At 41.4% G+C, this 13,001-nt stretch overlaps 1 protein-coding gene across 3 annotated transcripts in view; it reads left to right on the top strand.

Moving 5' to 3' along the window:
• LOC115789189 (disabled homolog 2-interacting protein) overlaps positions 1 to 13,001 on the top strand; it is a 124,317-nt gene that overhangs the window by 1,293 nt on the left and 110,023 nt on the right. The window contains exon 1 of one of the 3 annotated variants that reach the window (XM_030742472.1): positions 11,206 to 11,412. The exons of the other annotated variants lie outside the window; for them this stretch is intronic. The gene's annotated coding sequence lies outside the window, so the exon portion shown is untranslated. Of the gene's footprint in view, positions 1 to 11,205; positions 11,413 to 13,001 lie in introns of those variants that run through there. 3 annotated transcript variants of the gene reach the window in all.

The raw sequence follows: 13,001 nt of genomic DNA, 5'->3' as shown, positions 1-13,001 counted from the left end.
ATGAAACTTTGGCATTTTCATCCATCCCTTGAGACACGAAACTTCTGGTAACAATCTAACCCAAATAAGTGAGAACACTGAGCTTTTTTCTCACCTTCACTTTAGGCTGTCCCGAAATAAAATGTCAGCTTCACGCGCTAACATCAGCCGTCACCTCTCAACCACACAGACGGCCTCTTCCAGTGCACACAGTCTAAGAACATTCCTCTCAAAGGTTTAATATATAAAGAAAAGTTAAGAGTAGAAAGGCAATAATCAGATATCATCCGATTACATTCTCACTTCAGGTTTGGAAGCCACAGGAAGAATTCGCACTTCCCAAGGCTTGCAGGCTTCAATTTTCACTCTGTCATGTGTACACACGTACACACACACACACACACACACACACACACACACACACACACACACACACACACACACACACACACACACACACACACACACACACACACATTGTTGCTGTTGTTTGCAGCACATCTATGAGTAGAGCCTTGCTGTGCATTTATATAAGCTAGTTATTTACATATAGTGCCGACTGCATTATGCATTTATGTATTTTGCCTTTAAAGGAGATGTTGAGATGTTGTCTGCAACTGGCTGATTGTTATAGGACCGATCTGTGACTGAATCTACCTGTTTCCCATTTCTGTCTACAGAAAGCAGAGAAATGCTGATGCTGTGTATTACTCTGCGAAATAGCACCGAGTGGGAATTGCTACCAGACAAGCTCATAAAAACTGATCAATAGTCATAACTGTTACTGTTATGTTAGAAACAAAAACAACAACAACAGAAATCAACATAATATGATGTAATGTCAGCTTCTATGGAAAGTTTTTGGCCTTTTCAGTCCTAAAGGAACTACTCTCAGTGTGAGCAGTTACTCTCCAGAGTTTCCTTGTTGTTGCTTTGCCTCTGCCATCATCATATTCTGCCATCAGTCTGTACTCTTTCTTTTCAGGTGCCTTATCACTCATGTTGAAAGTAACACAGTATTTCCATCCCATGCCATACTAGCATTGCTGCAGGACTGTCACTTTCCCATGTTCCTGTCTATTTATCTTCTACCAAGGGCAACAGTCATAAAAGAGAGTACCCTTTTAACAGAGAACAAAACACATTATTCTGTTACGATATGATGGGATAGGTCATTATTCTGCTCCTGGTCAGCTTGGGACATCCAGACAGTTTTCTTAGTGATGATCCCACTATGAGTATATGAATATAAAACAGCCATGCTTTATTAGGCATCAAAATAAATACATGTACTGTGCTAGTTTATAGGAGCATGCAGAAATGAGAGGAGGTTCCAGGACGGGAAGTAAAAAGGGAGAGGCAGACAAAGTCCTCATCCATGGCCTTCATTGACATGTAAATAGGTCTGCATGTTTTTGTCCTAGATGAGAAAGGTTGAATCCCTGCTCATATACAGTAATGTTTTTTTAGTATATGAGTGTGTGCTTTTACTATGTAAGGCAGGAAGATTAAACCAGCTGAGGTTTCTTCAAATATTTTTTAATCATTTTGAAAAACAGCCACCGTTCTCCTTGTTTTCCATTTTGACCCCTTGTCTGACTACCGTTCTAAACTTACTATGCAGATGAAACCGTGGTTAGAAAGAGCTGCGGGGCTTTGTCATTAGGAATCTTCAGCTTTTAATAAAAGATTTATTCTTGCTTCTGTTGTCATGTGCTAAAACCTAGCCAGACTTGTAAATTTAGGAACTGGGCTGTCAGCTTAATACGTGTAATCTAGTTTTGAGAAAGGAAACGTTATCCTGCAGAAGGCCTCAGTTCAAGTTTATTCTGGTCTACAAGACACATCCCTTTACACTGGGTGGGTGTAGCCTTGGCAGATGAGTTTGAGAGACTGATAAAAACACGATGTTTAGTCTGTCTTGTTTCCATCTGTACATGTTGTGTGTTGTGTGTGTTTCTCTGCACTTGCATCTTTGGGGAAGCATATCTAGATTTGAAACACCAGTGGAAAGACAATATGAGGTCATTCTGTCCCACTTACTAAAGGGGCTGTGTCAAAGTTTCAAGGACCCAGATTTGAGGTTATGGGTTACACTGTCCTAGAACAGTAAACTTGCAGAGCTGTCACAATATTTTTCTTGTCTGACTGATGAGAGGGTGGAGCTGGTGAGTGAAGCCTGATTAGAGAAGCATACCCCTCTGAGGCTTGAGATCTGTGATGGAATTATTTTCAAATGGACCATCAGCACAGTGATCAGAAGGAGTGAATTCATTTTTTTTTTTAAAGTTGTCTTTTCTTTTGGTCTGTCCCTATATGATGATGACCTCATTCTATAATTTAGGTCCGCCTGCTCTATCAGACAACCTATCATTAAGAGCCAAAGTATAAACAAAGGAACACCTTTAACCTGCCACTGGATTAGTTTGGCAGGGAAAAGAATGTCAGAAGTAGTTTTAAATGACAGACTGTGTGTTGTGGTAACTAAAGAGCCTCTGATGTTATTTTGAAACAAAAACCAGGCATTACCTTTAAATGTATCCACATTTGTCCACCTCTCATTAATACTGGACTACATCCATATAAAAAAAACACAGCTTTGTAACTCTTAAGACCTTGCGTCATCCACATTCAGATTGTATCAACATCTAGCTGATTGCATTTCATACTTTGATTTAAAATTCTCCACAAATGCATTTCAATTGGCTGCTTATGATGAGATTTTTTCTTCCACACTTAATAGTATATTTGACTTAATCTGTGGGGAATAGTGTGAATGTTTCTGAATATAAATGGAAAAAAAAAAAACATCACACACATTGCAGCCATGCAGCCACACAAGAAGATTGCTGAGGGCATTTGCATAATTGCATAATGGATAGTACAACATCAAAAAAAGAGAAAAAAAGCTGGCAACAAAAGACCCTTGAAGCCACAAAGAAGCCTCAGTCTTCTGTGCTTGAAAGTTTTGTCAAGCTGTCTATATAGACTTGACTAGGTGGTCCTTTCAAAGAGATCAGTGACACATTTGCTGCATTTTTTTGTAAATGGGGATGCACTGTTCCAACTGTTTAGGTAGCAATACCAATACAGATATTTTTGGCTTTGAGTAGCTGCCTTTACTGATAAACTGTATTTCTCATTGTGAGGAAGAGAGGCTCTTTGACAAGTAAATACACTGAAGTATATACATTTACTGATTTTATTATCTGTTGGTAAAATAATACATATCAACAGCACCAAAATCAATAAAATGAACTATTTTACTTACACTCTTGTGAATTCAGCTCAGTGTGAGAGTCTTTTCTGGGCTTTGCCATCTGTTGTGACTGCACTCCTTACGTTCTTTTCTCTGCTTCTCAGTTTCACTACATGTGCAGAGGGAGTGGAACAAAAATAATAATCAAGTTTGAGGACAGCTCATTATGTTACTGAAGAGCTGAAGCTCGGATACTGAGTGAGAGAAAGAGTTAGAGAAACGGTGTGAATTGGGTTAGCTCTGCGGCTGCAGTGATGCAGATGCTGTACCGGTCTTTTGTGGTGAAGAGAGAGCTGAGCATAAAAGTGGAGTAGTTGATTTATTCGTCAATCTACGTCCCCACTCTCATCTATAGTCACAAGCTTTAGGGTAGTGGATATTAGAATGAGGATATTAGTTTTCTCCAAAGGGTGGCTGGCCTCTTCCTTAGAGACAGAGTGAAGAGTGCAGGGGCTCAGAGTAGACCCGCTAATCCTCCACATTGAAAGGTGCCAGTTGAGGTGGTTCAGGCATCTAACTCGGATGCCTCCTGGATGAGGTGTTCCGGACATGTCCTACTGGGAGGAGGCCCCGGGGCAGACCCAGGACACGCTGGAGAGATTATATCTCTCGGCTGGCCTGGGAACTCCTCTATACTCCCGTAGATAAGTGGAAGAAAATGGATGGGTAAATGGATTTAGACTGAGGATGATCTATTCATTTCTTGTCAATACTAATCTAGCTATTTGAGTTAATACTGGACTGATATCCAATAAAGGTGTATGACCGGTGCATCCCTAGTTGTAAATGTGAATGTGAACAGTCAGGTGTCCTCTGTGCTTTTTGGGATGCTGCTACTAATAATTGTCTTAAAAGAGGGGTTAATTACCAGGGAAATATTTTAAATAAATTTGTCTGCCTTAGGTCAGGAACAGAAACAATCTGCTCCCCAGTTTGTTTTTCTTTACAAAGAAAGCCAAACACATCACACGTTACAGCAGGCAAATGATTTTTTTTAAAATGCAGAGAAAGACTCAAGTAAATATAGATGAGCCTGAAGTTATTGTGTTCATTTCTAAGTTGTGTGATTTGTGATGCTCTGAGGGAAGCATTCATCAGAAGAAATGCCACAAACATTTGTTTCTTCCTCTGTTGCCGTGCACAGTTTGCCTGCTTCGAGTACAGAACCACAACAGAGCTGTTGGCAAATATATTAATCTTTCAGTTTCTCTTGCTCGTTTCCTCCCTCCCATTTGCCTTCTCTCTATCATGCTTGTTTTCAGGCTCTTTAGTCATTTTACATGTCAAGTAACACCAAAGTAAAAATGGGTACCCTGTTTGGAAAACATTACTGCGTGCAGATATGTCCTGTAATCGCTTTGCTTTAAATTACATGTTTGACCAGTCAGCAGTGTTGGTAGTTACAGGTCCAGTTAAAAAGCTCCACCTAGAAGTCATTCAAAGGTCAAAAACCTGACGACAGTTTGTTCACGTTTGCTATACACTGCTGTCTAACTGATAGTGTCGCTACCCCTGATTTTGAGTGTACATGCGTTGGTATCATCTGCTTCCAGGTAACAAGGAAATGACCTTTTTTTCACAGAGCATCGTGATTCGCAGAGCTAACTAGACATTTAGACTTTTTAAATTTAAATTTGCAGATAGATAACTCCATATTTTGAGTTAATTTAGAGAAATCAAGTCAGAATTTTGAGAAAATAAGTTATGGATAGCAAAAAAAAAGAAAAAAAATTTTTTTCAGTGGCAGAAATAAGCTTCCATATATACGGACTCAATCAGACTTTAGAATTAGTGCTAGGGAGGCTGGCATTGTGTTCTCACAAACAGTTCCTCTGAGTAAATGTCGAGAAAAGGTCAGGACTGCAGTGCATTTGTGTTGACAGCTATGAACTTCTTGAGTTCCTAAAAAGACCTTGATCAGTAATGACAAACTTTATTTTGAATATACAGTAAAGAAACAGTTGCAAAATATATATTTATACATTAAATATACACAGGAGATCACAGATGAAAAGTTAATCAAACCTAGTCTGGTGGTGTATATGGTGTATATAAATAACACTGTAAAAGCAGAGCTCAGCAATAACCTCAGTGAGCTGACTTGTGGCCAGCAGCAACAGTGGCACGACTCCATTTGGCCCCATTTGCTAGAAAGCCTCCCTGATGGGAGACTGTCAGTCAACAGAGCACTGCAACAGGAGGAGGGTGACACCATGAAAAGCAGAGCATTGAGAGATTATCAAAGAAAAGATTGTCCGAGACAACAGAGGGTTAAAGAGTCAAAATGGAATGCTAATGTAGACATAGATTATGCCTTTGCAGCGTGTTGTGCAGATGCCAAGCATGTTGGTGTGGTTCACGTGTACATCCATGTGTGAATTTGTCCGTGGTATGTTTTGCTTTGGAAGCGTGCGCCGTACGTCTAAGATGAAGTGACTGCAAGGGCGAGAAACGGAGCCAAACACGGCCACGAGCATGTTACATGCTCACAACAAATTTATGGTGGTTGTATGCTTTTCATGTCTCTGTAAATCGGCTGTAAATGTAGCGCGTTGGGCGAAAAAGAAGCTGAGAGTGCCGAGGGGAATGAGCAGAAAATGGAAAATACTGACTGAGTGATGGGAACAGTAACTGCTAAAGCAACAAGGAGCTGGATAGCACACTTGGGCATATTTTTCCCCCTTTGTAATCAAAGTAGGATTCTTGACTTTTGAGGTAAATTGATTTTAATTAGTGTTTATCCTTTGTTATTGTTCATTTGGCTTACTGAGTTACAGATCTGTCCTAAGCCACCAGAGTATTTATTTCAGTGCCAGTGCTGGTGGGAAAATACAGTTATTTGAGCCTGAAATGAGACCTTTGGAGTAGCAGCAAAATACAACTTCAGGTACTTGGTCTAAAGCTTTTTGTGCCTTTGTTTTCCCCGTTACACTTAAATCACACCTAGCCTGTGATCATAGAGTGAACTGGCACATTGTGCATACTGTATGGAAAAGTTTGATTGATAGTTCAGTTCGATGCAGATTGCCACAACCATGATTGAACTTATTGGTAGTAATATGCCATGTAAATAGGGTATATAGACACAAGTTGAATGCCTCCATGAAACAAAATGTAATATGTAATAGACTGTGGCTGTGGCTTGCTTATAGTGCTAATTGAGTAGGTTCAATCTGTTCTGATACCGCCTCTCATTCCTGTGTTTCATTAAAAGTAACTGTTCAGTTTTTATAGCTCCAGATTCGAAACTCAACACAGTAAGAAGGATTCCATGATTTCAATAGGAAGGAGATGACAGCTTGTATTTTTCAGGAAAAGGATGGAGACACACAAACAGCAACTCAAGTGTTATTGTGGTGGCTGTAAAGTACTACACCAGCAACATCATTCCTCTTTTTTCCTTTGGCATGTTTACAGTGGTACAGAGCTGAGAGGTAGAAAGAAAAAGTCTGAACAGCTGACTGGGTGCTCTGTACTGGTATTGGTCAGCCTTGCAGAAGAGAAGGAGGCATCAGGTGTCACTAAAAAAAATGTACACATAATCTCTGTGTCAGGATTTTGTAAAGCATCCCAGATGCGGTGCAGAACGTTTTGTAAACTATGACAAGCTGTGCGGGATAAAACCATCAACAGTCATGCACCACTCCCAGTTAGTCCTCTGAGCCAAAAGACAACCAATGCCATCCAAGTCAGGCCACAATTGCGCTGATATTATGCAGCGTTTTATGATTAGATCAAAGTAAAGTCATAATTACATGGGGAAAGTTGAGTGGTGAATGGCGCTACACTACACTGTGGATGTAGACAACATTTTGCATCTGGAAACAATACAAAAATGTGTAATTGTGGGAAAGGACTTGTTGGATGGGATTTTTCCTGTTTAGATGGTTGACAGTGGAGCTTGACCAATAAAGGATTTTTAAGACCCAGGGTAAGGAATGATTCTGAATGGATTCCAGCACCTTCAATTAATGAGCAATTAAATCTGATAGGCAGGTTAATACATACTGTCGAATGAGTTGCTTGTGATTTTTCATGTGCCTGCAGCTGATGTACTCGCTCAGTAATAAGAAAATAATGACATCCCACGGCCAGCTCACACCTTCAACACATCCTTTTTCCTCTTCATCCCTGTGATGAGTTCAAGGTGCATTTGCAAAGTTGCTGTCTAATTATGTGCTAGTCAAAGGTTGTATAACAATATGTGCAGTTTAGTGCAGTGTAGGACAGGCGTGACTGATTAGTCTGCAGTGTTGTTGTGCAGTTTTCAGTGATGCACTATGTTAGACTGGTGCAGGGCTTGCTGTGGTGTTTGTGTTAGGGTACATCAAGGGTAGCAGACATCAGTCTAAATTAAAGGTGAAGACACTGACTAGATTCACTCACTGATTTCTGCCTTTTATACTAGCTTCATATTGGCCGAGGGTTGGAAATCAGCCATATACTGTAGCTCTCTGCTTATATGTTGCTAAATTCAGTTGGCTCATCCACAAAGAGCAGTAAATATCAGAGTAGCAGCACAGGTCAGCTGATCACAGCCGGTAGACTAAGAAAAAATCTACTGCAGCTCACAAAGGAAATTATTGTGACTTTTCCCTATGTTGCACCACTTCACCTAATCTTAGGGTTCCCCAGACTGCCAAATCCCCTGCTGATATTGATATCTGCTGAATAAAAAAATCTGATATCATGATGTATTGGCCTATTTTTTTTTTTCTTTCAGTGAAGTTGCAGGGTGCCCTCTGGTGAAAAACTACGCAACATCCACACTCATAACATGGTTGAAAAATGGTTCTTCCATCTGTTCTTTCCCTTTTTTTCATTTTCTTTTATCAGCTGTTATAAATGTCAATACTGATAAATCAGCAAATAGCCAATATCGGCCTGCCGATAAATCAGTTGTGCTCTAGCTGACAGTAGAGTGTCAGAAAAAGTGTGGAGGGAAATGTGTGATTCAGTTCCTAATGAAGCTGAGGCCTGGACAGTTATATGGTATGCATGTTCAGTTGCTGGTGAACAAGATGCTCCTGTTGTACCTTTTATGAGTTGAATTCCCTTTGGTATTTTTCAGCAAAAAAGCACTTGCTGGCACAGTCGGCGTGGTAGCAGCCTGACCCCACGTGCTGCACACAAGTGCCTTTGTCTCTGAAATGGCAGATGTTGGCATTCCTGGCTGTCCCACGTCCAGCTCTTCCTCCAGCTAAAAAAAAAAAAAGAAAACACTCTCTTTGCCGCTGCCGGTGAGAGGAAATCTTAAGCCAGACAAACTGATTTGAATTGATGTAAGCTGACTGCTTCATGTGATAATTTTTCTCTTACTCAGCCTCCCGAAGAGGGTAATGTCATTTTGTTTATGCATTAAGTTGGGCCTTTTTTTCTTCTTTTCCAGCACCGAATAAAATGTGGAATGACAGAAGTAATTCTTTATTTTGTTTTTTCTTCATTGTTGCCGCCATTCTTTTAACTCTGCTTCAGCAGAATAATCCCTGCATTTCATTATACGCCTGTGAACCTGACATACACATGGTGGCAAAAAAAACCAAAACAAATAGATCTTTTTATAGATTAAACTAAGATGCAGGTTGGTCTTTGCTGTTTATGCCCATAACTTTTCACTTGTTCCTAGACACACATTCACACACACACACACACACACACACACACACACACACACACACACACACACACACACACACACACACACACACACACACACAGAGGAAAATAAACAGTGACAGGGGTTGAGGGATTAAGGAGACAGAAAGGGAGACAAACAGAGGAAGATTAAAGGAGAGGTGTGTCCAAGTTGTCAATAGGAGTGGACCTCACTGCTTCACTTGTTGTCCCTGGGTAACTCTATAGCTCGCATACCAAGTGCTCATTGTGTCATTTCATCCTTTGGGTTTCTGCTTTCCCGTTTGTACTCTCGCCCCCTCTTTTCACCCCATTTTTCCTGTTCATTGTCTAATGAATGTGAGATTAGACCTTATAACATGTACTTAAAATTGCTTATTTTAAATAACTAAAACTAAAAGCTGACAGCAGTTTAGACCCAGGTGGAGGCCACTGCGCTGAAATTTTGTCTCTTAACTCAAAGCTTTGGCCAGTATTTCTTGGAAATTGAAAAACCAGAGCTCTACCTGCAAATACCTTTTGGACATCTGCATTTGTCACGTTTAGCTTGCAGCGGCGGGCCACTGTGCTTTTCGTTAAAAGAATGTAGATGAAAGACGCCACTAATTGTAAGAAAAGTTTGGAAGTCATTAAGCTGCTCTTTCAAAAACAAAAAATGGAGCAGGCCAAATGTGTCAGATAACTCATCGCCATGCTTTTGTGCACTACCGACAAAGACAAGCTCAACAACAGAACTTCTAAAAGAGTTTTACAGTTTTACTGGAGGCCTGAGAAAAATGAAGTAATAGACTTCAACTACTTTTATTCCATCTTCAGCAAATGTCACACACTGCCTGTGTGTACAGTGTATCATTCTACATTTAGTGGTGCAAACATGTAGCAGTCTGCCTTCACTTCATTCTAACCTGGTGACTTTTCAGTGCTGCAGTAATCCTGTGTGGCTTAATTATAAATTAATTATAAAAGTACTTCAGCCGAGGAAACATCCTGTCATCACAATGTGTCAAATCATCAGTGGAAGTCGTTTGTCTTCAACACGAAATGTGCCCAATACACAATGAAAGAGTCTAGAAAAAAAAAAGGAGAAAAACAAATCTACTGAAAAGATAAAGACATTTTAAAAAAAACAAGCCACAGATTTGCACAGCATTCAGCACAGAGGCATTTTTAAAACACACTTGAAGAATATCACATGACTTTTTTCTTCTTATCCCTAAGGCTTTAGTGTGACTGGATGTGGCGAGAGGAGTGAGGGGAGAAGGTAAAGCAGCCAGAAGAAGAAGAAAGTAGTGTGAATATGAGGAGGAAGAGGAGGAGGAGGAGGAGGGTGAGGGGGGAAATCTGCTGTCACTTCTGTGGACAAATGCCTTGCTTGACAAATGTCTGTCCAAGGACAAGAGCAGAAACATGAGAGTACTGTTATTTAGTGGGAAGGAGGGAGGGTTGTGGGAAGAGAGGGAAAATTTTCAAAGTGGGATTTTCTTATTTTTAGTTAGTTGAATTGTCTTCAGTTCAGTTGCGCTGACTATTTCTACGTGGTATATGTACTACAGAGAGCAAACAGTTTGGGCTTATTTGTAGATAGAGATGTCCTGTGGAGTGATATGTTTTGGGAACTTCTGTGCACGTTGAACTGCTTTTGAGTCTAACGTGTGCAACGTAAAGATTTCTTGCCTGAAATGTGTTAATATTGAAAAAAAACTACTTTTCCAGATCTAAGTGCATTTGCACCCAAGAGGGTGAAAAGGGTTATCATCATCATCAACAGCACCTCTGCTGAGGTTTGCTGAGCGCCCAGCAAACTTCGACTAATGCTTTAAAGCTGGAGTGTGGTAGTGAGGCCCGGCCTGGCCCCATGGTTTTTGGTCAGCCACAACAAGATCTCTGATTGGTTGGAGGTGGGGTAGGAATTTGGCTCTCTGAGCTCTAAACTCCACCTCCTCCTCCTCCTCCTTCCAGCCCCGGGTGCTGAGGCGCAGCAGCATTCCCTGTGCACGAGTGCGCGCACACGCACGCACTTTTTTCTGTCATTTGCTTTCTCATATGAAAGGGAGCCGCAGAGCAGGGAGTTGCAGATATTTGAAGGCGCAGAGTGAGGACGTGAGAGTGAGCGACAAAAGATAGAGTTCTCTTCTGGCCTCTGTGTGTGTGTGTGTGTGTGTGTGTGTGTGTGTGCTTTTTTTCCTCCCTGTGTGAGTCTGAGAAGGGGGAGGACCTGATCCCTACTAGGAGTCAATACCCCTGTAGGAGTCCGCCAGACCGTACACACTCTCACTCACACCCTCAGACACACACACACACAATAACACACACACACACACACACACACACACATACATGTCCGCATACTTATTCAGTCCACTGCAGGTACTGCAGCCTTAATAAGTTCAAACCAGACGGACAAACACAGCAAGGAAGCTGAAGTGTGAGAGAAGGGAGGAGAAATCTCTGGAGTTACTACTTGTTGCTCTTGGTTTTTGTGAGTGGATTGAAGATGATTTTCCTTCTGCTTTCCCAGCGGCAGTGGAACCTTGTCTGAGGTGAGCGATAGCTCCATGCTTTTCCTTCTCTTTTCACTGGCCGGTAATTGTGTTAGAAGGAAAATAAAGAGGGGGGGCTGAGTTAGATCTTTTATGAGGGTTTGTGTGGGATTGCTCTCTTGGTAGAATGGCGCGAGGGGGGTGGGGTGGGGGTGGAGGGGTGGTTGGGGGATGGTTAAAGGAGAGGAGGAGTGTGGAAGGAGGATTTTTGCATGTCAGGGAAGGATCATCTGTGAGAGAAAGAAGCAAACTATGGGTAGAAAGAAGTAGACTTTTATGGTTGTGTCTGTTATGGAAGAGCTGAATGAGGAGCAGAAAGCTCTGCTGCAAATGTCTGACTCAAAGACACAAAGGCCTGCAACATGTGATTCTGAGCTGTGGTTCCAGCAGAAGATGAGAGTAGAAGAATCGGTTCAAATCTTGTTGTGATTTATGCCTCCTTTTGGTGTTCGTGCATGCACCTTTGGGCTGCTTTGCTGACAGAGCCATGTAATATAAATGTGACATTTATTCACCTTCTGTGTGTGTGTGTGTGTGTGTGTGTGTGTGTGTGTGTGTGTGTGTGTGTGTGTGTGTGTGTGTGTACTGGAGGAATATTCTCATTACAAAGCTCTGTGGCAGAGGCAGAAGGTAGCGTTTAACTACTTTGGCCATGTGTAGTCTTCATTTATCAGCTCCTGCATGATTACAGTGTCCCAGCAGATAGCAGCTTACTTGAATGTGCAGCCTCATCATCATTCTTCCACCAACATGTGTTTACATGCTTCAGTCTGTTATCCACTTACATAAGGGCAGCATGTCAACAGTTTAGATAGTTACTCTTTTGGAGTTGGATATTAACCATTTACTGACCTTTTTTGCATATCTTTGTAATCATAAATGAATTAGCTGTTCTATATAAAGTCAGTGAATTTTGAATTGTTGAGCCCCCCTCCCTCCCTCTCCCCAGTAGTAGTGCAGTGCTGTGTGTCCGGGTGTGCTGCATTCATTGTTGTCCTATTATTAGAGCAAGCCGGGCCAGCCAGCAGCTGTGGGGAAGGAAGTAGGTTCAGAACAGCCGGAGTAGAGGGATTACTTGGAACACTGAGTTAGAGTTATGGACTGACTGCTAGAATGGCATTCCGAAGGTGGCAGTCACTGGAGAGGAAGGTGGGTGAAGCAGAGCACCAGACAAGGATCATGGGATATTAAGAGGGACAGAAAGACATACGAGGCTGGAGGTCAGCACTCTGCTGTATTTGTAGATCCTGTTTGTGTTGGACGGCTTGGTTGTTGATTTATTGGCCCGAGTTTGTTGATGCTTCAAATTCTCTTTCATTTTTTCTTTTTAAACCAGTGAACCGTTTGTCATTAAAACACTTTCTTAGAACGTAAGGCAGCAGTCCAGAACAGACATAAAGCAGATATCATAAGCAAAATACAACTTAAACCTTAACATCTGTAAGATCTTAATATTTAGCGGCCCAGGCAGCTCATTAAGTGTTCTTAGGCAGTGAGAGTGAAGGAAGCTCCTTGCAGGTAATGACTGACTGCTGTGATAAACTGTTGCCACTCTGGCTAAAGGCACAATAGAATTCCAGTATTAGTCG

Source organism: Archocentrus centrarchus, chromosome 12 (assembly GCF_007364275.1).
Source record: "Archocentrus centrarchus isolate MPI-CPG fArcCen1 chromosome 12, fArcCen1, whole genome shotgun sequence".
NCBI lineage: Eukaryota > Metazoa > Chordata > Actinopteri > Cichliformes > Cichlidae > Archocentrus > Archocentrus centrarchus.
Note: the sequence above shows the minus strand (reverse complement) of the source record. Positions and strands in the feature narration are given on the sequence as shown.